Below are 26337 nucleotides of genomic sequence, written 5' to 3' on the forward strand. Positions count from 1 at the left end.
TTTTTTGCATGTTTTTACTTCAGTTTTTAATTGATACAAAATACATATGCATACTTATGGGGCACAGTGTGATATTTATGTATGTATATAATACTCATCATGAAATAATCAAATTAGGGTATTTAAATATCCATCACCTCATAAATTTAGCATTTCTATGCAAACCTTCAAAATCTTCTCTCCTGTATATTTTGAACTATCTGGTGCAATATTTGTTAACCATAATCATTTTACTGTGCCAAAAAGCATAGTACTTATTTTTCCTATCTAACTGTAACTTTGCTCTTGTTAACTAACCTTATTTATCACACCGCTATCCTCCCTAGCCTCTGGTAACCCCCTTTCTACCACCTGCTTCTGTGATACCAGCCTCTTTCGATTCTACATATGAGTGAGGCAACGCTGCACTTATCTTCCTGTGCCTGGCTTATTTCACGTCTCATAGTTTAGATTTATTCACATTACAACAAATGACAGGATTTCATTTTTTCTTGTGACTTGATAGTATTCCATTTGTGTCTATGTACCTGTCTTGGTTGCTTTTTTCTCGCTGCTGGGACAAAATACCTGATGCCCAAAATTAAAGAAGGAAAGGTTTATTTCACTTACAGTTCGTGGAGGTTTCAATCCGTACTTGGCAGATTATAAGGCAGAGTGACACATAGCAAAGAGCTGCAGCTCAGGGCAGGAGAACACTGCTAAGCTGCAAGCACACACCAGGGTGGAATGGGGGAGGAATGACCTCAAGCAGCTTCTTCCTTTCCCTTACATATGCAAACTATCTACCCCAGGGAGGGTGTAGCTCTCACACCCACAATCATTCAACTCTAATAGCCTGCCCCATGTCCGCATGAGGCATTGGCAGGACACACAGACATAAACCATAACAGTACCCTATTATCTTTATTCATCCCTCTGTGGATAAACACTGTTTGTTTCTCTTTGTAGGCTGTCATGAACAGTGTTGCAGTAATATGGGAGCACACATATCTCTTTGTTGTATGGTTTTTTTTTCCCTCTCAGTAAATACTCAGCAGTGGGAATGCAGAAGCATGTGGTAGTGTTACTTTTAGGTTTTTAAGGGTACTCCACATTCTTCTGTATCATGGCTATATTAATTTACATTCTTACCAACAGTGTGCAGGTGTTTTTTGTATTTTTTTTTTTGCTGATAGTGATTGTCATTAGGGTGAGATGTTATCCCATTGTGGTTTTGATATGTACATACACTTCATTTGCACACTGTCTTCCTTACATTTGGGTCACTTGACAAAATATCCAACATCTACAATTTCAAGGAAGAGAGGTTTATTTTGGCTCACAGGTGTTAGAGGGTGCAGTCCATAATCAGCCGGTTCCAAAGCAGGGAGGGCATGGTGGAAGGGTCTGAGAGAGGAGACCTGCTCACAGCATAGAAGCCAGGAAGCAAAGAAGGAAGAGAGGCAGCAGAGAGGGAGGTGCACTTTTCCAGGTCATGTGTCCAGTGACAAGCCTCTTCTGTGCAGACCCCACCTCCCAAGAGTATATTCAATTCTAGATTAATCAGTGGATTAACACAATCCACTCACCTCTCAGGTGTCCCAGCACTGATTACACAAGGCTTTTGGAATGTAGTTTATGTCTCAACCATAATACCTGTTGATCACTTGGATGTTGTTATTGGAGAAATGTCTATTTAGGTCTCTTGTCCATTTTTAAAACAGGTTATTATTTTTTTCAAGGAAAAGTCAAATGATTTTTAATTTCTAAAAGCATAGCTCCCTGGTGAGCCCACTGGTAGGTCCTGATAAATGCCCCACCCGTGCTGTTTGAGTCCCTCCTTTCGTGGAACAAATGACATGTGGCTTCAGTTTTGCCCCAGATGTTGGGCAACATGAAGGAGATGGAGTGATCGACAGGCCCGAGCACAGCTGCAGGCTCCGTGGTGTTTACAACTGAGCTAGGAAACTGATGCCATCTCAGGAGCTAAATCCCTGCCCCAAAGCAGAACTTCTGTATTCAGGGTTCTTGAAAGAAAACCAACATATTTCTGTGAATATTGTCTAGTGACTTCTGTCACAGCTGTATGACTCTCTTAGGGGGTAAAATTGGTGTTCTTCTTTTTATTTTAAAGGGAAAAAAAGATAAACAATGAAACTGAGTTTCAAAACAGGTTAGTAGGAGAGTTATAATAGTTGATACATTGCATATTGTTGTCCTCATAGTAGTTAATCAGAGTACAAGATATAGGTATGAGGTCTTGTCTAAACAACATTAGCACAAAATATTATTTTCAAGGAACTAATAGAAGTTAGTTGTCTAAACATCTTAACTGTCTTGTGTTTATATATATATATATTTTTTTTTCTTTTTCCCTTTCTTCCTTTCCCTGTTCCCTCATCATGTTTTGTCTTTTCTTTTGAAAAGTTTCTTCAAGAAAACAGGTTATTTTTTGTATGTTTGTGAAGTATTTTGTTCCTTACTTATTACCAATATTAGTTCCTCATCAAATATACAATTTGAAAATTTTTTCTACCACTCTATATGTTGTTTCTGTACTGCATTAATTTTGTTTGTTTGTTTGCTTGCTTTTTGCTCTGTAGCAGCGTTTTAGTTTGACTTTTTGGTTTTGTTTCCTATAATTTTGGGGTCTCAACCAAAAACTTTTCCCAAGCAAATGTCATTATATTTTCCTTATTTTTCTCATAGCAATTTTATTCTGGTGTGTCATATGTTTAAGTCTTTAGTGCATTTTGTTTTTATTTATGGTGTGACATAGGGTCTAATCTCATTCTTCTGTATGTAAATATCCAGCCTTCCCAGTACCATTTATTGAAGATACTGTTCTTATTTTTTTGTGTGCTTGTGATAACTGTAACGGAAATAGTTGGCTGTAAGTGTGTCAGTTTATCGCTGTATTCTCTATTCTTTATCACTGAGCTATTTATTTTATGAGTTACCATGTTACTTATTTACTATGTTTAGTGAAGCTCCGTATTGTTTATATTTTTTATTACTTTTTATTCTCTTTAATGGTTTGCTCAGTCTTGCACTCTTTTATCTGGTAACCTGAGCAACTTTGTGGAAGATAACAATACATAATATAACAACCATTGTTAACTCCTATAATCTTATTTGAAATCCTATACAGTTTTATTTTTTTGTGTTTTTTTTTTGTCAGTGTTGTTGTTATTTTGTTATAGTTTTTCTCTTTAAAATATAGCTTTCTAATTTTTTTTGAGGGTCTTTACCTTGCTTTTGGAGGTATAGACATGTGAACAGTATTATTTCTTCCAATTTCTGTGCATGGAGTGTCCATTTATTTGCATGTTTTCTAATTTTTTCATCATTGTTTTATACACTTCCATGTAAATACTTTTCACCACCTTTGTTAACATTCTCCTTAAGTGCTGTATTATTAGTTTGTAAGTAATGTAAATAAGATTGTACTTTTCACTACTTTTTTCGTATAGCTTAATATTAGATATATAAATGCTGTTTACTTTTCTATTTTTATTTTGTATTCTACAGCAAGTGAATTTGTTTAATATATCTAAGAATATTTTTGAAACACTGTTGGGGTTTTATATGTGTAAAACAATGTCATCTAAAAATAGATAAAATAGATAAAAACAGATAATTCACTTTCAGGCCTTTAATTTCTTACTCTTGCCTGATTGCTTTGGCTGAGATGTATAGTACTACAGTAAATATATATGGTAAAAGTGGACACCTAGATCTTACCAACTGTACTAAAATCACTTTAAATAAATAAAAAGGAAGAATAATTCCAAAGTCTTTCTAAAAACCAGTATTACTCTGATACCAAAACCACATAAGGATACCAAACCAAAAGAAAACTATATGCCAGTATCCCTGATGAATTTACATGTAAACGTTCTCCAAAAAGGTTCTGAAAATAAACTCAATAGCACATTTAAAAGATTATTCACCAGAATCAAGTGGGACTCATGCTAGGGATGTAAGGCTGTTTTAATATATTTAAACTAAACAGCATGATTCATGACATTAACACAGCACAGAAAAAAAGATATAGTATTTTTCAGTAGCTGAAGAAAAAGCATTTGAAAAATTTCAACATCTTTTCATGATTAAAATATTCAAAAATTACATAAAGAAATAATGTACTTCAACTTATAAAAGGATATGGTATGTGTGTGTGTGTGTTGCACACCATATAGAATAGGAAAAGTTGAAAGCTTTTCTTTAAAATCTGTATCACATATTTAGAATAATTCAATTTATCACCTCTGTTGAGTTGCCCCAAAACAGATCTTTGGACTGCACCCATTATTGTCCTTTGAAAAAATTTATTAGTTCATTTTTACAGTATCTGAGAGTTATACTCATTTTACATTTGTATCTGAAATAGCTTGGCTCTGGGTTGTAGTGCCAGCATCAGGAGAGTAAGTCTAAGCCCTGCTCCCCCTCCATAGTCCAGAACAGTGGTTCCAGAGGGAAGGGTGAAGGCGCTGCCAGTGGGAAGAGTGTCAGCCTGCACCCTGTATGTCCTCCATTGACCGGGGTCAACAGTGCCAGCAGGAAGAGAGTAAACCTGCGTCCTCTGCCCGCTCCATTGTCCTGGGACTGCAGTTCCAATGGGACGGGTGCAGGCAGTGTCAGTGGGAAGAGTGTAAGACTATGTATGCCCTGTGAGTCCTCCATTGCGTCGGGTCAACAGTGCCCTTGGAAGGAGAGAAAGCCCACTCCCTGGAGCCCCTTCACTTTCCCAGGATGGCACTTCCAGCAGGAAGAGTGAAGAAGGAGCTTGGGAGAATAGAGAAGGCAGTATCGGTGAGAGGAATATAAGTCCACACCCGGCGCTTCCTCTATTGCCCTGGGACAGTGGTGACAGTGAGAGAAGTGTAAATTCACTCTGCTTCCTTCTTCCGTTGCCCCGGGACTGCGGTGCTGGCAAGAGGAGACATCCGCAGGGACAGAGACCTCCTAGGAAAGCCTCAACCTCAGTGATTAAGGCCATCTAATATTAGAAAACTTAAAGCATCAACACAGAAAACAAAATAAAGTAGCAAATAGAAAACAAGATGAAGAAGCAAGATGCAATCCCAAATGCACAGTCCACCCAGGACAAGTCCAGGATACAAAAAGATACAGGAAATCGGAGGCCAACAAATGGAGCTCTCTGAAATGATAGCAGGAAAAGTGAAAAAACAAGTGAAAGAGGCCATAGAGAATAATCAGTATCCAAATAAAAGACATTAAAACAGACACAGATAAACAAAATAGGGGCGCTCAGGAAAATGATGGAAACCATGAAGGAAAAACACAGACAAGAAACGGAATCAATGAAGCAGATCCAAACAGAAATACAGATTAGAAACTCCACTGTCACCACTGCCCCAAGGCCATGGGGGAAGCACTGGGTGTGGACTTACACGCCTCGCACAGATACCGCTCGCTGTTCTGGATGATGGAGTGGGCGCAAGGCGCAGACTTACTCTCCTCTTGCAGGCACTGTTGACCCGGAGCGATGGAGCATGCGCAGGGCACAGGATTCTACTCTTCCGGCTGGCACCGCCTTCACCCTTCCCGCCGGAACTGCTGGGCTGGACCATGGCTTATCAGTCATTTATCTATTTTTCTTGAAAATAACTGATGCTTTTTGTTGTTTAAATGGCAATTTTTATCTTTCTGAAATAATGCTTTATGTGGTTTTCTATCTGAAATAATTCGTTTATGATTCTTGATACTTTCTTAATATTTGTGTTGTTGTTCATAAAAAAAAAAGTTGGTTTTGAAGGTGTTATAAAATAGGTACTACTACGTTTTAGGAAGATGCACATTTTGGCTTTTTTTTTTTTTTTAGAAAACTTTCTATTTCCCATAGCTCCTCATACTCATGCACAAGTATAAATTCGAGCTGTGAAGAGAAGGATAAATCACTAGTTTTAGAATCCAAGTCATCTCTTTGAAAGGAATCTCTTTGAATCCTGCCTACTTCAATTAACTTAATTAAAGCTGTTGCTAAAGAAGATGGTATATGAATCAATTTTGCAATATTTTAAAAATTAGAACATATATTGGACAGGAGATGTCATCATTACCTTTTAAATATATGCATAGGACAAAAATTATGCCATCTACACCAGTCTGCTGATAACAAACACTCCAGGTCAAAGTTGTAAAAGCAAGGATGACCTGGAAATATTGCTGGTTTGTGTTTCAGACCACCACAAAGGCAAATGTCATGATAAAGGAAGTCACAACATTTTTAATTTCCCCAAAATACATGGTGCATCTTTACTAGCCTGTATTTTGTTAAGTATGCAGTAGCACCATCTAAAATTTGTCATGCATATGTTAATTAACATCTTTTGTTGCAAAAAATGCTACCAATAATCTGAGTTCTCAGCAAGGTGTCATCTTTTCAAATGGAGACTTTGGCCTCAATTTTGATAGCTGATAATTAATCAGGATAGTGGTAACTGAAATTGATGTTCCAGTGGAAATTCTTAAAAATCACAATAACTATACCTGGTAATCTAAACAATTACTTTGAAGGTATCAATATGCAATGTAACAACCATTGTTGATTTCCTATCATCTTGTTTTGAAATTCTGTATCATTAATTTTTTTTTTACCTTTTACTCTCTTTAAAATAAAAAAATTAAAAAATAACAATAACATTTTCTGTACTGATTCATTCTTCCTTTCATAAAAAATTTCTTTGTAGCATACTGTGCTATTCAATACCCACAGTGGTTTAACCGCAGTAGAACTTCTCTAAAAATAGAGTTTAACTCTACTGCTGACTTATAAGCTAAATCTATATAACATTCTATATCTTTGTTGTTTCAACAATGTTTACACATCTCTACCAGGATTTCATTCCATCTCTACAAAATATTTCTTTGCTTCTTAGTAAAGTATGGATACTGTTGTGCTAACAAGGGGAAATCCATTGATTGGAAAGCCACTCCTTCACTCTGTGGTCATGAGTGTGAAAGGTGACCTATGATCCAAGCATCTTTCTTCAGCCTGGTGAGCAAGACCCACAGAATATTAAGGAAGGATGAAAATTATTCCAAAGTGGCAGCACGTGTTGAGTGTGTCTCTATGTTGGTGCAATCCTCAAATGTACCATGTAATATACTAGGCCAACATTTGCTGTTTGTGTGTCCAAGTTAGTGACTACTGGATAGTAAAGTAGAACAGCTCATGCTTTAATTCTCCAAGGCTTAATATTCCAATCCTACCTGTAAATGGAAAGGTACGTGCTGAAGGGAAAAGGTAACAAAGCATACTGTGCATCACTGGATCAAGTTTTACTGGCCCTTCACTCAAAAATGTGAAATATTATGTCAATACTTACTGTATGTTGGGACATACTGTCAACCTGAGTTGGCGACAAGAATCTACAGGAAGAAGTGACCATCCTGAGACTCAAAATCATATAAACAATTTCAGTATACAATGATGCAAAAGCAATCTCAAGTAATAACTTGCAAACAAGAAGGGAAAACTACCGAAATAAAAAACTCACAAAAATATAGAATAGGTACTAACACACAAGTTCTAAATACTGGAATTTTCAGGCATGTATTTGTACCGGGTGATTTTTTTTTTCTCCATTTAAGAGGCATGCATAGTGTAATCAATTCTGTTCTGTCAGGATCATGCAGAAAGTTAAAAACTGAGATAGATAGTAAGCTGTTAGTTTAAATGTAAGGAATGACTGATGCTGGAAATCAATACACATGTAGGGATAAGACAAAGGCATCCCGAGAACACAGGAAGCTCCTTGAGCCACGTGAACAAGCTGTTCCTGCTTACAAACTGGCTGCTAGGCAGAGAGGCTGAAATTAACATCAACCTCCTGAGTGTATAAACAACAGCCCTATAGTTCTCAGGCAGTTCCCTTCTCCTACGAGGAGAGATAGTATTCCATATGACTTCAGCTTTCATCTCTTATCTTTATTTCTAAATCTCTCACCATTTTTCCCTGGGAACATTGAGAGCTATGTGGCACGCTGCAGTTGTGGAATGAATAGGGACCTGGGTAAGGAGAAACAAGTGCCTGAGGGGACACTTCTCATTTGTGTACAATAAGGATCAGAAGCGCATTGGTAGCCAATATTCAGCCGGGTGTGCATCAGTATTGGCAACTATCAGGTGTCAAACTTAAGGCATGGAGGTCTACTGACCTTAAAAACAAATAGGACTAAAAGAAGCAAAAAAGAAAAAGGTGTGTTCATTTACTAGCAGTTTAAAATGAGGCAAACAGGGTTTCAAGAACTATAGATGTATATGCAGAAGTGTTTTTTGCATGCTTGATTCTTGTATTTGCTTTTCTTTCCTGGATTTTGGTTGGAAGGGCTTTTGCAACCATGAAGGATTTGGCTCAGAGCACTACTTTAAAATCATGTCCCAAATGCAAAAAGAGGGCAGAACAGAGGTATCACCAAGAGTGCTCAAAACCGCTAGCTTTGCTTAATCAAATAAGGAAGAAACTATAGGAGACAAAAAGGAAATTCTTTTAAATTGTGCATGACTGGCTTGGAGCGGTGCCAGCACTGACAGGGAAGGCGGGCAGACCAGGCCCAGGGAGGGACCCAACTCTGGTCCTAGGTGGACTCAGATGAGATTTCCCAGTCTCCCACAAACCCTTGCACTCTGCCCAGCCACAGCTGCTGGAGCATGCTGTGTGCAAAAATCACCACCACCCATGTGCATGTTTCTGGCACTGAAAGTTTACATGATGCAAACAGTGCCTGTACTCAGAGTCCCAGCAGCAGTGTGACATCCAGCTGCCAGAGAGGGAATGGAAGCCAGCACACCCAGGGCCTGGGCTCAGCCAGTGACAGTCATGGCTCCACAGGCAACTGCTGCATCCCCTGAGGAGGAGGAGGTGTGGGTGATGGAGCCCATCCCAGGCGGTGAGGCAGGTCAGAGGAGCTGTCTGCAGGGCAGCTTGTCCAGCACCGAGGCCATGGCATAGAGGCCACAGCCAGAGGCAGGAGCCCAAACACAAAAAGAAAATCAAGGTGATGATTCAGATTACTTGAAACACTGCTTAAGTCATCCTAGACTCTCATATTGCTCAGTTGGTCATCTCTACCTTCACAAAAATTTAAAAATGTATGAATAAGGAAAGGGGATCCAAGGATTTCAGGTGTTCTGAGGCCTATTGGGTTCAAAGATAGAATTCATTATTTAAAGGAAAAACAATTAAAGGAATTTCAGACACAAGTGCGGATGGCCTTCAGGTGTGGCAGCTGCAGGTCTGCAGGGTATGGAAAAGGTCATTCCACCTCACAGGGAATAGAACCTCGAAGGAGTAGAGCCTGGCAGGGAACAGAGCTGTTACTTCTCTCTGCATTTTAATTGTCACTAAAATAGGACTTTATGTTTTTTCCCTCAAGGTGATTGATTTAAAACACTGTTTCCATCCTCAAGATAAAAAAAACATTTTACCTTTAGTTAAGAAAATCATATTTCAGAAGATTTCCAAGTATGGGGATATTTTAAAAAGATTACTTAAAAGAACATAATTCCTATAAATGGAAACTTTGCCCCTTTTCTCAAAAAAAATGTTTATTTCAGTCTCTTATAATTATGGTCAAAAAACTTTCTCATTTTAGATTATAGAGCTAGTAAAACTGTCTTGCTTTAATTGCAGTCTTCTTAATATCACATACAAGATATGCTACTGATTTAAGAAGTTTTTATAAGTCCTTTGTGTTCTCTTGATCCGTCTTTTATGTTCCTAAATTTATTTGGTATAAGAAAACTTTGGTATGTTACAAGCAGGTATAAAGGTTTAACATGTGATCTGAGAACACTGAGGTTTAAACAGTCACTTGCTTTTGACATTCCATTTACATTGGTGGCAGGCCGGTAGTGGCTGCCTAAAGGGTATAAACTATGATAACCTTTCCATATTTGGGTTACCTGAACGAACAAAGATATATTACACTCAAAACTGCTCAGATCAATCCTAACTGATTTTCAGGCTTTACTTGGTAGTACTAATTGGCTCCCCCAGCTATTAAGCTAACTGCTCATTATTTTGGTCCTCTTTCTTGGTGGGGGCCAGTTTTCAAAGGAGAACTGACATCCACCTCTCCAGGTGCACTTATGCCAGAGGCTAAATTGCTTTACATAGAGTAAATCTGGCTCTCTCTAATGCTCAAATTTCTAGAATTGGCCCATCTCTGCCCAACTCAACCTATACCCTCGGGGGTACTTTGGCAGTCTTGGGATCCTTTTCAATGGCTTTGATCATGAGATGCAAACTCTTCTCGTTTGCTTTTCTTCTGTTCAACAACAGTGCTTGTAATAATTTTCATCCTCTTGGCAATCTACATAGGCTAACTTCTCCGGTGTTATTGCTTGTCATTATCCTTCAAGCAAATTAATTCAATTTGCTTCTATTTTCACAGATGGGTCATGTTAGCTTGGGATAGGCTATGTGACAGAATCTTCTTCCAAAATATAAGATATAGGTTTTACTCACTGTATGATCAAAATTCAATTACAAAAACAAAAGGGAGAATCAATCCCTCCCACCTCACTTGGCAGTGTATAGTATTGCAATTCAATCAGGTAAACTGAAAAATCTAATTTTAGGGTTGAGAATATGCTTGTGTTTTACTAGAGCTTGCTGTGCAGCCATATCATGGACTCAGATCTGGAGAAGAAATTGGTTCTCCATTTTGAGAAGTTGGCATGCAGTTCTGTGACAGTGTTACATTGAAGACTGCTCTACAACTGACAGGAATGAGGCAAAACCTGACCTGGGGTCAACCAAAGGAATTAACCCAGTGTTAAGGTTGATACATTGTGTCAACTTGGGGAGTCTAGAGGATGGCTAATGACTCAGCAGTTCTTCACCCTCGGGTGAAAAGACACGCACTTACCCTTCTGGGATGTTGTTCATTGTGTTAATTTGAGAAGTTTAGAAGGTTAACTATGTGATTCAGCAGGAAGCCAGGGTGCTTACTTTATATTCATCCTGAGCCTGTGCAAGAAGAGAGCAAGGAGATTAAGTGAGTGCTACCTGCCTCCTGGGTTGGGGGAGCCTGCCTACAGTGTAAGGGAGAGAAAGAGGCTGCTTGCTGCCATTCCTCCCCTTTGCTTTTGTTGTTTTTGTTGTGTTCTGCTGCCATGAACTGTTGCCCTCTGCCATGTGCCACTCTGCCTTGGAGCCAGCCAAATATGAACTGAAATCTCCACAAACTGTAAGCTAAATAAACCTTTCCTTCCTTTACTTTGGGTGTTGGGTATTTTGTCTTGGCAACAAGAGGAAAGTAACCAAGACACAGAGAATACCCAAGAAATGGTAACCAAAGTGGGAATTAAAGGTCTGAGCAGAGGATAGAGTATATAGAGCTAATTCAACTAAAAGTTACCAGTATTCTTAAGATATAATAAAATATAAAGATGCATCTAAATTATTAAAAAAAAGGTTTTATTTCTTCAAAAATGTTCTTCCAAGGGATACCTGCTAAGTGATGAACAACAAAATCTGACTAGTCTATTTTAAACTATACATTTCTAAAATTGTTAGAGTTACTATAATTCAATTTGGTAAAAAATATATTTGAGCACACTTTGATTTTGTAAAATGCTGGTCCTTTTGTCCAGTCATTCAAAACTGTGTCTTTGTCTTTCATATCCATGAACAACTTTCTTTTTTATTTGAACTTAACAATTTTTTCCCTTTTCCTTTTGGCTCTTGCATTTTTGGATCATTTGTTCATAATACAATGTGGGTTAGAGACTTAAAAGCATGATTCCACCTGGTTTACCAGCTGGTCTAATTGATATCAAACTTTTTTGTCTCACAGGTTATCAAAAAATGAAGATAAATGAAAATTCCTTAGGTTAGGAAGAGATTATTGTGCAGGACTCCAATTGGTGAATAGAGGAGTGTCCAACCTTTATTTATTTATAAGGAGCCCCAAACGATCACCATAGTCTCTTGAGAAACACCCCCATTAATGTGGTCATGGTCAAAAGGTAAAGTTTTCTAGAAAAAAAATAAGATTTTCCTCACAAAAGGTGCTCTTAATACAAAACTAAATTAAGAAACTAAGGTTTTTACACATGTATGACAATTCAGTACTGTTAATCTCATGGTGTATTAGATGCATTCATGACCCCAGATCTACAGATCTTCCAAAATGTAAAACAAGAGTTGCTTATATTGATAAGACTTTTCCCTCATATATGCACCTGTGCTTTCAATAAAAGCTTGTAGTGTGCATCCCATTAAAGGACAACAAGTCAGGTAAAAGCTTCTTATGTATTAGATAGAGATGGTTGGTTAAAAGGGTTATGCTATGTCAAAATGAAAATATGTTACAAAATGTCATTATGATTATTATCACTGCAATGTTATGTATGGTTTTGATTTCTAAATTTTTGGTTAAAAATATGTAACTGCTGCCTGTTAACATTCTATAGGGATTTAAATATTAGAATATCCATGATTATTAGAAAATAAAAGTTCCATTTTATGTTCTAAGATGTTTGATACAGTGATCCCTCACATATCACAGGAGTTATGTTCCAGAGACCCCCATGATAGGTGAAAATCCACAAAGTAGTGGTGTTATATTTATTTTATTATTTATATATATTCTAAAGCTTTATAAACCATTCCTACACTCCTATAAACCTTTTCCACTCTTTTATTAATCTTTCCCACACTCTTATGAACACTTCATATGCTCCTAAATACTTTCTACACTCTTAGACCTCTGTAGTTATAACAACGTGTAAAATTCTATATAGGTATTTGATATGAAGTGGACAAGGAGAGATGCTGAAAGTATGGGCACAGTGCAGGAGAGCAAACAGACTGATGCTATATTCACTGGGCCAATGAGCACCCAGAATACAGAACATGGTGCTGTGGTTGGTTACCTTCCAGTCCATCAGCCAAGAGTATGCTGCATACCATCTCACATTGGTAAAATTAAGCAAGCGGAAAATTTTACCTGACTGTCGCTTGGACAAAGGACTTCTATCTAGAACATATAAAGAATCATATAAAAAAAATATAGAAAACATCAGCCCCCACCACCCCAAATTCAAAGGCCCAATCCAAATATGGGCATCTGAGATGAATACACACTTCTCAGATAAAGAAAAATAAATGGCAAATAAATACATGAGAAAATGTTCAACATCATTAGTCATTCAAGAAATGCAAATTAAAACAACACTGAGATTTCATCTCACCCCAGTAAGAATGGCTTTCATCAAGAAATCAACTAACAACATATGCTGCAGAGGCTGTGGAGAAATAGGAGCTCTTCTTCATTGCTGGTGGGAATGCAGACTGGTGAACCACTGTGGAAATCAGTTTGGAGATTGCTCAGCAAACTAGGTCTAGAGGTCTCCTTCAACCAACTATTCTCCATCTGGGTATTTTCCCAAAAGAACTGAAAACATCATATCACAGAGATATATATGCACACATGTTTATACCAGTATAATTTGTAATAGCTAAACCATGGAAGCAATACAAATGTCCTTCCACTGAGGAGTGGATAAAAAAGTTGTGGTATTTTTACATAATGGGATATTACTCAGTTATAGAGAAAGATAAACTCAAGACTTTTATAGATAAATGGTCACAACTAGAGACCATACTCATAAGTGAAATAAATCAGACCTCCATGTGTAAACAATGTACTGTCTCACTAGTGTAAGAACCTGAAAGAGTGAATAAAATTAGGAAGTTTGATAGACATTGTGAAATGAAAGGAAACTGCTCAAAAGTAAAAAGCCAGTGGGATGAGGGAAAAGAGAAAAGAAAGAAGGGGAAAATTATTTATAAATGTATATACAGGACAGCTAACATAGTTGTACTACTGACTTCTCTTGCTTTATTGAAAGGAACACTTAATGATTAATTGTTTGATTAATCTTACATGTCTATATTTGTTTTCCTGAATAATCACTTTCAATAAATCAATATGCAATATAACAACCATTGTTAATTTCCTGTCACCTTGTCTGAATTTCAGTATTGCATGTATTGGTCTTGTGTTATTTTGTAAATGTATGTTTGTTAATATGTTTATGTTCTTTTATTTTTAAAATAAAAATATTTTTAAAAATTGAGCAAGTGATGGTGGCATACTGTATTTCCATTGTGTAGAGTATGGTATTCATTCACTGATAAAATACATCCAGTATTTTGTTTCAATTTAATATTCTTTTAATATGTTTGAATTAACATTTTTTATATTTTTATATTGTTTTAAATGTTTAGACAAAAATAATTAAAATCATAAATATTACATAAATACCTATACCTATATAGCACAAAATCTTGTGACATAACAAAAACTTTGTGGTACAGAAGTAGATATATACTTTTTAAAAACCCATGATAGAGTGAAGCCACAATAAGTGAACCATGCTATAGGGAGGGATGATTGTATTTAGATAAGATAGTAATATTAAACTTACTGCCTCCATTACAGTGTAATGTCATTAATCTTCTCCTGTGGATGTTCAACAACTGAAGATTGGAGATCAAAAATTTAAAGAGACAGACGGGCTAAGAATATAGCCGATGTTTTGGCCCTAGCCCTTGGAGGTCAGTGTGGACCCAGGACATACAAGAACCTCTGTGCAACATCCTGTAACTCAGTTAAGTCCCTGATCTTCTGATCAAAGGATTTGTGGGGCCACAGAGAAAAGTGATTCAATAATGTTTGATGTGCCTAAGGAAAGCACCAGGAGAGAAAGCTTGTCTCCCAAGCTTTCACAGAAAGCAACCTGGTCAAGCAATGGCCGTGACTCATCCAGATGGCTGACACTGAAAGAAGAACTAAGGTATATCCTGAGGAGACTTAACTGACCTTGATACATAGCAAAAAATTGATTATTACAGGTCTTGTCTTACTTGGTCTTAAACATACAGCAGAAAAGTATAACCACAAGACATGTAAAATGCCAGCTATACTGGTAACTGACTATTGTCATGGATTAATGGACTGTATAGGGACAACTTGCTGAATGAAGGTACCTAAGGTCTTTGAACTGGAAATCTTTAGCCAAAATGAGTAAGTTCACTCAGAATGGAAAGGGCTCAAGATTGAGAAGTTCTTCTACAGAGTTCACCAAACACAGCTCCTCCATCTTCAACTGACCAATCATTTCTGGTGACTGCAACATAGAAAAGCGAGGAGATGTAGGAAACTGCTGAAGCTGGAAGTCAGTCACATGTTTGGGGCTAAGACAAAGCTTGCAAACGGGTTGCCAGGCAGACAGGTTGAAACTGACATCAACTTCCTGAGTGTATAAATAAAAGCCCTACTGTTTTGGGGGAGTTCCTTTCCTTGATTAGGAGAGCGAGGGCTCCATCTGACCTCAGATTTCATCTCTTATCTTTATTTCTAAATCCTCTTGCCATATTTTCTGGGAACATCTAGAGCTGTGTGAGATGCAGCACTTAGTATGAAAAGGAGATGTTTTGAAAGAAAAATGAAGATATTAACCCAAACAGACTTAAACTTTTCCTCTTGAATGTAGTGCCTATGAAGCCTTACAGTAGGTGATATTTAAGATAAAAGTACATTTATTTTAAGCATAATATCATATAGCGATTACTAAGAATATGTCTAAACTTCTGAAATAATTTCCTTGTCCCTGGTTATAAAAGTTTTCTAATTAGAAGTTTCTACTTGAACAGTACAGCATTATAGCTTTTATTACTTTCTTACTCAAACACTGTTTGGATGTAATATCACTACAAATAATAAAGCTTAGAAATATTTCTTGACCACTGCTGTGTTTTCATCCAGTATGTTGAAAAGGTTACACCTCTTAGGTAAATGTTTCAACTTTACTGAAGACTACTCTGCAAACTCATTTTTCAGTTTAATTAGGTTTGTATGAATTTCTTCCTAGAACTTGTATTATATGGTCTTACTTAAAAGAAAGTTCTACATTAGGCTTTTCTTTCTTCTAACACTCATAAATAAAACCTTATAATCTATAAATTTAAATGGCAAAATTTCTCCTTTTATTTTTCTTAGACTTTAACTCAAGTTTATTATTTTCTCTATGAATACACATAAATTTACAGTGGATTAGAACTACCTCTGACACTTTCAAAAAAAGAAAATTTTACATTGCATTTGTTGAAAATATTTCTAAATCTTTTACATATACCCGAAATTGCAACACTTACTAGATCTATTACTAGGCCTTCTCATTTAACATATTAAGACATATAAATATTATATCATAATTCTATTTTCAAAATATTTTTGGATTAATCCATATGATTGATAGTATACTAATTTTATTAATCCAAAAACATTCCAAGAAAAGACTAGAATTTGTCAGAGAGAAAAAAATCATCCTCACAAAATGAAGGTTGTAAAACTTGACCCTAGAAAATTCTCGTTCTTTGAGCTGCTCAGTACGAAACACTGAAGTCACTTGGATTCTCATTCCTGTCGAAGTCTATATTTACCATGTTCTGTCTGCTCTACCTCCAGCAAACATCAGTGCCAACTATTTCTTGTCACCTGCTCTGTTTTACCCTTAAGCAACGCACCATTATGTCAAACCGAACCTGTTGAGATGGCCTCACCATCGGCCCCCTTCACCTGTTCCTGTGTCTTCATGGTAATTCTATGCCTAGTGATCGCAGTTATCTTTTAAATACTTTTACCTGAAATTAGGTCTCACTCTTGAATAAAATCCTCCAGTGATTTCTCAGTATGTCTTATTATTCCTTAAAAAGCCTTGCTTAACCCAATCTTCACTGACAGTGAATTTCAGTCTTTCCACTCTTTGTTTGAAATGCTTTGGCCTTCTCTTTAGCCTGTAAGTATTCCAAATTCTCAATTCTTTTTTGTCTGAAGATTTTGAAAAATGTATCTATATCTAAAACCAACCTTCTAAACATTGTTTTAGATATTTGTTTGGTTTTTTAGTTCCATTCTCGTTTTAAAAATCACCTGCTCTATCTCAAATTAAAACTCATTAACTTAGTCTCAGTAGTTCTTCTATGATCCTTATAAAATAGTATTTACATCCAGAGTGGGTGAGTGTTCTATCTGCCTGTAAAAATTACACATGTGCATGTAAGAATTCCACTGCTTGGAACCTTCAGTGTCAGTCCATACTATTTTTCAAATTAGTATTTTATTCTCCTTATCTAATGCTAATGACATCAAATATAAATTCCATTGGCTGAAATTTTTGGAGCTGATTGGGACAGTGAAAAATTTGTGATGAGGAGAGGAATCCAGGTAAAAAAATAAATATGATAATACAGACACTTTCTGAAGAAAAAGAAAGGCTAGGGCTGGGGATTTAGCTCAGCGGCACAGCACCTGCCCTGCAAGTGAAAGGTCGTGAGTTCGATTCCCGGTACCAGAAAAAAGAAAAAAAAAAAGAAAAAGAAAGGCTAGATGGAGCAATCATCCACGAAAATGAGATGGATACGTTTCAAAGCTATTTTGGGGACAATGCATTTATCGTTATAGATAAATGAAAGTGATTTCTGTGCATTAAATCTGATGGCTTAGAATTTTATAAGTCATAATAGATAAGGTTCTTTTTCTTCTAGCTACATATTATTTGAAGCTACTAGAAAATACATTCACTAATATATACAAGAGAAAAGCCGAGAGGCAAGCATATAAAATATTACAGAACATTTGCAAGTGTTATAGAACATTTTAGATATTTGTTTGGATTATGAACTCTATTCTGGTTGTGAAAACACCTCCTGTCTGTGCAGACAAGTTGCTAAGAGGGAAGAGTGGGTTCAGGCAGCCAGGCCATGTGTGTAGCATGGGAAAAGATGTCTGTTTCAGACCTAGGGAAGAGGACATGTTGGTGAGATCATGGGGAACTTGAAGCAGTTCAGCAGATCTAGAGCTATACCTTTCCAAGATTATAACTGAAGAAGGAACTAAAACAACAAGGATAGTAGGAATTTATTTTCATACCAGGACTGAACTATGTTCTCATATACGTAAGTACCTAATAAAAGGTTTAAATATCAATGTCTTAAATGTTTGGAAATATTTCAGGGATATCACACTTCAAGGGAAAAATGATCTAGATGAATGTGAAGACTAAATGACTAAATAGAATCTTAATTTCTGAATACGTACCTTTACCCTTCAAGTCTGAACATGAGAATTTGCCATGGGATTTGGACAAAATTTGCTCAAATATCAGCACAAACTATACGTACTAGCCAATTTATCAAATTATTTAGGCTTCCTGAGCTTTAGCATATTCATTTCCAAAGAGAAAGTGAATTCCAACTTGTGGAAGAGTTAAAAAATTGCAAGTGAGATCATATACAAAATTAAACCAATATGGAGACACTTAGAAAACATAATTTTTCAATCCCTGCCTCAAAGATTTATAAGAAAATATACAAAATTGTCTTTAAAATGCCACAAGTAAGACAGTTTTTTAGACGCAGCCAATTTGGTGACTGTTGCTAAGCATTGTATTCTAAACATTGAATTTATAGGAGTTAGCATTTCAGAATATGTAAATATTTCCTTTTGAGATTCCCCATACGACATCAATGTTTGCCAATGTATCACCTTCTTGGCATACATTTCCTCAAGATTTATGTCTTTGAAAGTGTAATATTTTAACTTCTACTTTACCTATTTTTCTGCTATGACCTTTTGTAAGTCCCTCTTCAGAAACTTGACCTAAAGAAATTATGTTCATAATAGAGATCTACAACTCTGCTCAGCAGTTCCCCACTCCCACTTCATTTCAGGAACACCATCCAAAAACATCTTTGCACCTCTAGTTATGTAGGAAACTGTAAAACAAAATAATATTATATTGCTATTTCTGTGTCAGTACTTGCACAAATATCTGTTTCCCAAGTTTGTTCCCAGTTTGTTCAGATTCTTTGAGAAAATGAAATCAGACAGAATTAAAATTGTATGAAGCTCTGTGTATTTGCAAATACCAGTCTTTGTTTTACCTTCCGACAGACTGTTTTTCTAAGACAAATCAATAACTTAATTATACCACTGTGAAACCGAAGCAGAGCAGTCAAATTTTTCCCATTTTTATTTCCATTGGTTTTCTGAGGTAAAGGATGTTTGAATGAATTAAAAACTGTGTTTGTATTTCTGCCTATTTGTCTTCAGTTTTTACATGTACTATAATCAATGTGATCATTTTGGAGTAATTATAGAAACAGTGTTTCAACTAACTTCATTTTTCATCAAAACTTCTCAATATATACAAGTGAGGAAAGAACTGAGCCTCAGTGTGCATGACTGTAGAATCAGCAATGTGAGAGACTGAAGAAAGATTACTTGAATCCATGAGTTCAAGACCCACCTAGTTAACATAGTGAGATACTCTGTCAACAAAAAATAGCAGAAAAAATGGATTAAGGTCACGATCATAGCATCTTTTGACATGCCACGGAGTTTTAGATACATTCTTACTTTTCAGAGAAGTTTCAGAAATTTAATAATTTTCCCATTCAGAAGGATTCCCAAATATTTTAATGTGGTTAAAATTCTGCAGAGGTGGGACCTCGGTCATGAAACATTACCTGTAAGGAATCCTGGAAAAGGTATTTTCCTGCAAGGTTAATGAAAATAAAATCTAGTTCAACCTATATTTAATCTCGGATATTTTATTAAAAGTAATATAAATGCATATAATGCTTCACTTCTAGTTGATACTAATAAAATTATCAAAGATTCAGGTAGCAACTTAGAGGGCTATTGAAAAAAGCACTCTTCCCATATTGAAAAGTAGGCCCCAATCTCCTGCCACGTGTCACAGCCCAAGGCCAAAAGGAACAGCAAGAGGCAAAATGGTGGTGCAGTGGGGAACTAGGGTGAGCAGTTGTTCATGAGGAACAGAAGGCCACAGGTAGCCAGAACATTGGTATTTAATGATCACTTTCACACTGAGGAAAATGGTGAGGGGATTGCGGCTGGATGTGCTGGACAAGTGGTGAGGCAGGCAGGGTTTGTAAAAGAGGGAACAAAGCATTCTTGTGAAAGAGATGGGATGGCCATATTCAGGTTGTGGTTAACAAGTAAACTGCTTTGTAGCCAATTCTGGGAAGGAATTTTCTCTGGTGTTGCACAGGCCGCAGTGGAGACGTTGTCTTATATCAGCCCACATTCTCACGGCCCACGTCTCCAGGCTCAGCTGCGGCCTTCGGTGAAGAGCACTGCTAGCCAGAGGCCACCTGCTCGCTGTCATGAACACACATTCACAGCCTCGGCCAGGCTGGCTAACTAAACTGAAAGCCAAGTCAGAGAAGTTGCCCTCGCTCTGTACAGCCTGCCCTGCTTGCTGGTGAGCACTATCACACCTGGGCCTGGGGGATGCGGTGTGGCGTCCTCCACAGATCCAGCGGCATAAACAGGCAGCACTACAAAGAAAAGAAAATTGTATCTTTTACCAAAACAGCTGGCAAACAGTTATTTTGCATCTTTGCCCAGTTCCTCTGGATGGACTGTCCTTCTGTCTTGCTCTGTATTCTGATCAGTTCTTTAGTTTTTTGACCACTTCTTGCTCAGCCACAGCCAACGAGCTGCAGAAATCAGACTTCAGCAATGAATTCTTTTGTACTCAAAGATCACACTTATTTCTCCAACACAAATATTTTTAAACCTTCATATAATTTTAGAAGCCTTTTTTTCTCAAGATTTATTCAAATAAAATGAGTAAATATCAAAATTGAGTGGATACATTGTTAATTTAATTTCTTGTTCTTCGATATAGGAACTATCGATTCTCTCTATGAAATTTATTATTAATATTTGACATAAAATTCTGATACTGGTCTTAATTCTAAATGGCCATTCAGTCACAATTAGATTTTTCTGATCTTTTTCCATTTTTAAAATTTTTATTTATTTTTTGTCTTTTTGAGACAAGGTCTTGCTATATAGTTTGGGCTGGCCTTGAGCTCACTTTGTGGCCCAGGCTAGCCTTGAACTTGCAGTGATCCTCCTGCCTCAGCATCCTGAGTGCTGGGATTATAGCCATGTGCCACCAAGCCCAGCCTCTGTGATCTCTTTCCTAAACTGTTTACCTTCCAATTTCTTTCACTTTGCCTGTCTTGAAATCACTCAAAGTTAGATTTAACTACGATAGAGTTTTTAATCTGCTTCTTGCAAAGTCAGCAGTGACCTCCTAAAGCTAAAACCAATGGCCACTTCACATTTGAATCTTAGACTCCTCAGCATCATTGTATACTTCATCACTCTTTCTTTGAAATAATTTACCCACTTGGTTTTGGAAATGAATACTTCTTTCAAAACAGGAGCATTTCATGGATCAGGCACTTTCTAACTTCACATTCCAAATTAGTACTATTCAAAAATTATCAGTTACCCTTGAATAGAGGCCAGGGATATAATATTAAATTGTTATTTTAAAACAGGGCAGGTGATTTTGATTTTAGTAATGCATTTATTTAACACAACATAATTTTAAATCATTCAAATCAATATATAGTAAATAAAAATTATTGATCATATATTTTATATTTTTATAACACTATTTTTAAAATACAATTGGTTTTATAGTAGGTCGCAATTCATACTAGTCACATACCCAGTAATCAAAAGCCAGGTGTGTTTAGTGTTTATCCTATTGGTCAGTGACTTACTAGACCTCCTTTATGGCTTTTAAAACCATATCCACATTGAAGACTATGAAGTTATCATATTTGGACCAATCACTTGGAATCCTGCTCCCAAAAGTCCTGTTTGATGTCTGCACTTGGATGTCACAGTCATATAAGAACCATACACAAAATGACTTTGATTTCTCCTCCCAAAATCTACCATCCTCGCCAGCTCATGTATACACATACGTCGAGTTACACTTGAACAGTTCTTCAACCTGCGTTCAGTTTGACAGCTCACTTTATCCGGGCTGCTTCTATATGCGTAGAATCTAATCTTTTGTCTGCATTGCTGTATCCTAGTTTAAGCTGCTATCAAATCCTTATACCTAGGTTATAGTTATAACCTTATAACCAATCTCCAAAATTCTTTCTTTGCATTTTGTGAGTTTGTTCTCTCCAGCACATTCTCAGTAGCCAAGATTATTCTTCTGGAATATCAAACATATCATATCTGTGTTTTGATAAAAAAAAAAATTTAGTGGTTTACCCTGGAGTTAAAACTAAACTCCTTACTTTTCTATAAATTATCACCTAATCTTCACAGCTCTAGATAGCTGATTTTATTTCTTCATTTTATCTCTGATCAAATCACCAGTTTTCAGAATAAATATATGCAACTATTATAGCATAAAGCAGCTCAATATTTATGTACAATAAAATTTTAATAATTTTTCAAGTGGCTTAAACTACTTGTTACCTGAATATAGAGTATTTGTTACTTGTAAAGAAATACAGCAGGCAGGGAAATTGTCACATAAACTGCAAAACACATCAATTAAAGTATTTCTCACAAGATATTTTGCTTTGAAGATGTATAAGCAATACCAATGAATTTAACTCTGTTGAAAACATAATCCCAATTTAGGTACAAATAGCCACCCACCTAAAACATTATGTATCATTTGAAGTCCCCTAAGTTTATTATTCTTTTGAGTATGTTCTTTTTCTATACTTTTAATTTTGCTAGGAAAATCTATACAGTTTCTTGGATATTTTCTATAGTTCATACCTTTGAGTTTTTCTTAGTTTTGTTGCTTCCCCCTATATGTAGAAGGCTTGTATATCTACCGGTACTTATGGTTGTCCCTACAGAAATATCTTCCTCGCCCTTCTCCCTTAGAATTGCTCTTTCCTTTGTAAAGCTTCATACCTACCTTAGATAATTTTCTCTCCTTTTAACGTAGTTTTATGCACAAGTCCCAATGAGTTAATAATATTCTTTTTTACAAAGTGTATGACGAAAAGCCTAAAGAAGTGCCTGGGATTTTATTTCAAGACTTGTGTATTTACATCTATGAGGCATAGACCAGCATACAGTGCTTTAATGTCTTGGAGATAGTTAAAATATCAAGAGATTTCACATGAATTGAGAATTTTCAACTTTCCTGGAATAGAGGAAGATCTAGCAACATCAATACCATGAAGCTAACTAGAGTGCTTCTCTTGAAATATGGTATTTGCTTTCTTGTTTCCCCTGGTTCTATTTCCTATTGCCCGATACTAGATGCACATAAGAATTTTATTTTTCATGGTAGGTACCCTACTTCTTTTCTATTGTGAGGATTTTTTCTATGTTCAGAATTCCTTAAACAAATAAGAACTAAAATATAAACTCAATACTTGTATAGTTCTATATCTGTCAGCATCTCTTTATTTATTTGCATAACTTTCCTGGCCCTTGGAGGTATCTGTCTTAGCAATGCTGTTACAGAATAGGCTCCGTGGAAAGGGTGTTCTTGAGTTTTGACCATCTGTTCTGTTAATTACATTAAAGATATTTGGGCCATGTGCTTGCATTTTTGGTTGTGTTAATAATTAAGTGAAATAATGCCTTTTTCATGATTTTCAGTTCAATTGTTGAGTGTTTTTATATTTTGATCTAGCTGTGTGAGTAATATTTAGGGGATAATATTCAGGGAAAATTAGATAAATACCTGTGAATACTGGTACTCAGTTCAGTGAGTTTAAATTTAAAATCTAAATGTTTCTTAGCTTTTTATAAGCATGTTCAAAAATATAATACAAAGTGGCAGTTATATCTACTTGGATATTTTATTTCTGTGAAAGAAGTGAATATTTGCAGTGAATTATTTTTAGCAAAATACCTACAACAAACTGAAACCCTTGCTCTCACCTTGTTATTTTGTTATATAATACAAAAGCTGGATTAAAATAAAAAGAAAATTTGAGTGATAAAGTACCCAGAAGCACTTTCCTGTGCATTTGTTTAAATGCCATAATACACAGGCAATTTTTAACCTATATTAAGTACAAATAAAAATGTGGGTGTAAAGCTTTTCACAGCCATAAATATAACCATATCATAAACCATATCATTTTCAATCTATTTGTAGACACATTATATTTTTCATGTTAATCTGAATCTAAATATGATCCTCAAGTTACACACATGATATCTTAAATTGCACTGTCACAGCTGCTTCAATGTCCTAAATTGGTAAAAAAGGACCAACTAGATGTCACATGGGGCCGATCTAGTGAATAAGGTGTGTGAAGACACATTGTAACACTTTTATGAGCCTGATGTTCCAATGGGTGGGGCTCAATAGAAGCATTCACAATTATTTTTATCACTCCCACTAAATGACCTCATGGAGGAGGACTAAGAACAATAAGTGTGTTTGACTTGAGGGGAAGGATTTTAGAGAGGGTTAAAGGCAATGCATCTTTTACTGTAATAGACATATTTATTTAAATATATACTGTATTTTCTGATCAGTTCTTTTATATCAAGACCAAAGGAATTTACTCTCATTCATCACACTTGAAGTAAGCAAGAGTAAAGCAAGTATATATAATTTCAAAATAGGCAAAATGTATAAAAACACTGCTCATTTTATACAAAACTAGAGAAAGGTCATAACACCTGGCCATCCATCAGGAAAGAACACTGATCATAAACTTTGAAAATGGCAGTGAGGAATGTAAAATGCTGAAGCACAGATGTGACCAGGCTTTACTGAAAGACTCTGCTTTTGAACTTTAACTTTAAGGCGCCTTCTTTGGGATTAGAGTTGAATAAATAAAAGGAAGAACTCATTTGTGGCTTCATGCAAATGCTCTTATTAAATAAGTTCTGAATTTTTTCCCTCTGGTCTTTTATTCTACTAGTTGTGAATTGTTCAGAACCAAATGTGATGTAGATGTCCCCTACAGAATGGCAGTCCTGTAATTTGCATCATGTAGCAATTGTCAGATTCAGGAGTGAGAGTGTGTGCTTCTTTCAGTAAGTCATCCTGTGAAACGATTTCTGCTTTCCCTTGATAGTCTGTATATTGAAAGTAATTTGTTGGATTATAGTTACACAAAGATAAGGGAGAAGAAAGATAAATATTCTTCACCTGTTTTTAACTATCATGCCATTAAGTACTATTCTATTCCTCAAGATGGATTTTTAAAATTCAATCTTGTGTAATAATTATGTGGTACTTAATAAGTCACATTATGTTAAATTAAAACATAATGACCATACATTTTTTTTTATTCAGAATAAAAAATAAAACAATTGTGGAAAGAGAGAGGCTAAGTAACTTGCTGATAAGTGGTGGGGTCTAGTCTCACACCAGGCTGGCTGGTCCTGGACTCAGATTGTAACCATGCACCCTGCGGCTGTAAAAGGGGCCCAAGGCCTCCCTTGTCTCAGAATAGTCCCCTGCCCACCACCCAGGGACCTCCTCTCTCAGCCCCTTCATTCCCTGGCTCCTTTACCTGGTGCCTGGTGGGCAGGCTGCCGCTGTGCCTGTGTCACATGGAAAATAATTGTGGAAAAGAATTTCAATTGACAATCAGACGTGTTTATAGCTTTGTGCAAATTATGCTTTGATGTCATAGATGAAGAAGAAGGTAGCCACTTTAGGGGAGAATGCTCATCAATTCCTGTGATACCCGCTCTTTGTATGAGTTTATGGAATGTATATGAGCTAGCCATTATGTATATGTAGTTAGTATCATTGATTAGTGAATCATTCTCTTCAGAGAAAAATCTTGAATGAACATTTATCAGTTATTTCACTGAGGATTCAGTGAGTACCCACCAAAAACAAAGCCTTGTTCAAGGTCCTCAGTATACAGCAGAAAATAAGGGAAGGACACCATAGATGTGTGATAAATAATAAGTACTGAAATATGCACATGACAAATTTAACTTATTGCAGATAAATTAAGCAAGAGATACAGAAATGGTAGTTGTTTGGGAAAATATTTTATGCAGACTGCAAGAATAAAATTAAGTAAGCACTAAATGGAATAGATTATACACCTGTTCTACTTGATGAATGGGTTTGAATGCTCGGATTCTGTGAAACCTGTTCAGTGTATCTTTATAATTGTTCTGATATTTTTGTATTCTAAATGGAAATACGATATTTTATGTAATAGCAGTACATTTCTATGTATTTGAATTTTTTATTTATTATTAACCCATAATGTATTGGAATGTTATCAGCTTTGTAAAAGCAATAAGATAAAATCCTAAGAACACCAGCTCGTGCTAATGTTTTTATTAAAGACATTCTCACACCAGTTACAAGTTGTAGAAGTAGTTCTAATGGTTAGAGATGTCCATATTATAAAATAAGTGTTACAGAATAGTTTATCAAATAAAATGAGATAATTTTAAAAACTGATTATAATTGATTATAACTCATAATAATCTCTTACT

The sequence above is a fragment of the Chinchilla lanigera genome, unplaced genomic scaffold (assembly GCF_000276665.1).
Source record: "Chinchilla lanigera isolate Chin_1 unplaced genomic scaffold, ChiLan1.0 scaffold00075, whole genome shotgun sequence".
Classification (NCBI taxonomy): Eukaryota; Metazoa; Chordata; class Mammalia; order Rodentia; family Chinchillidae; genus Chinchilla; species Chinchilla lanigera.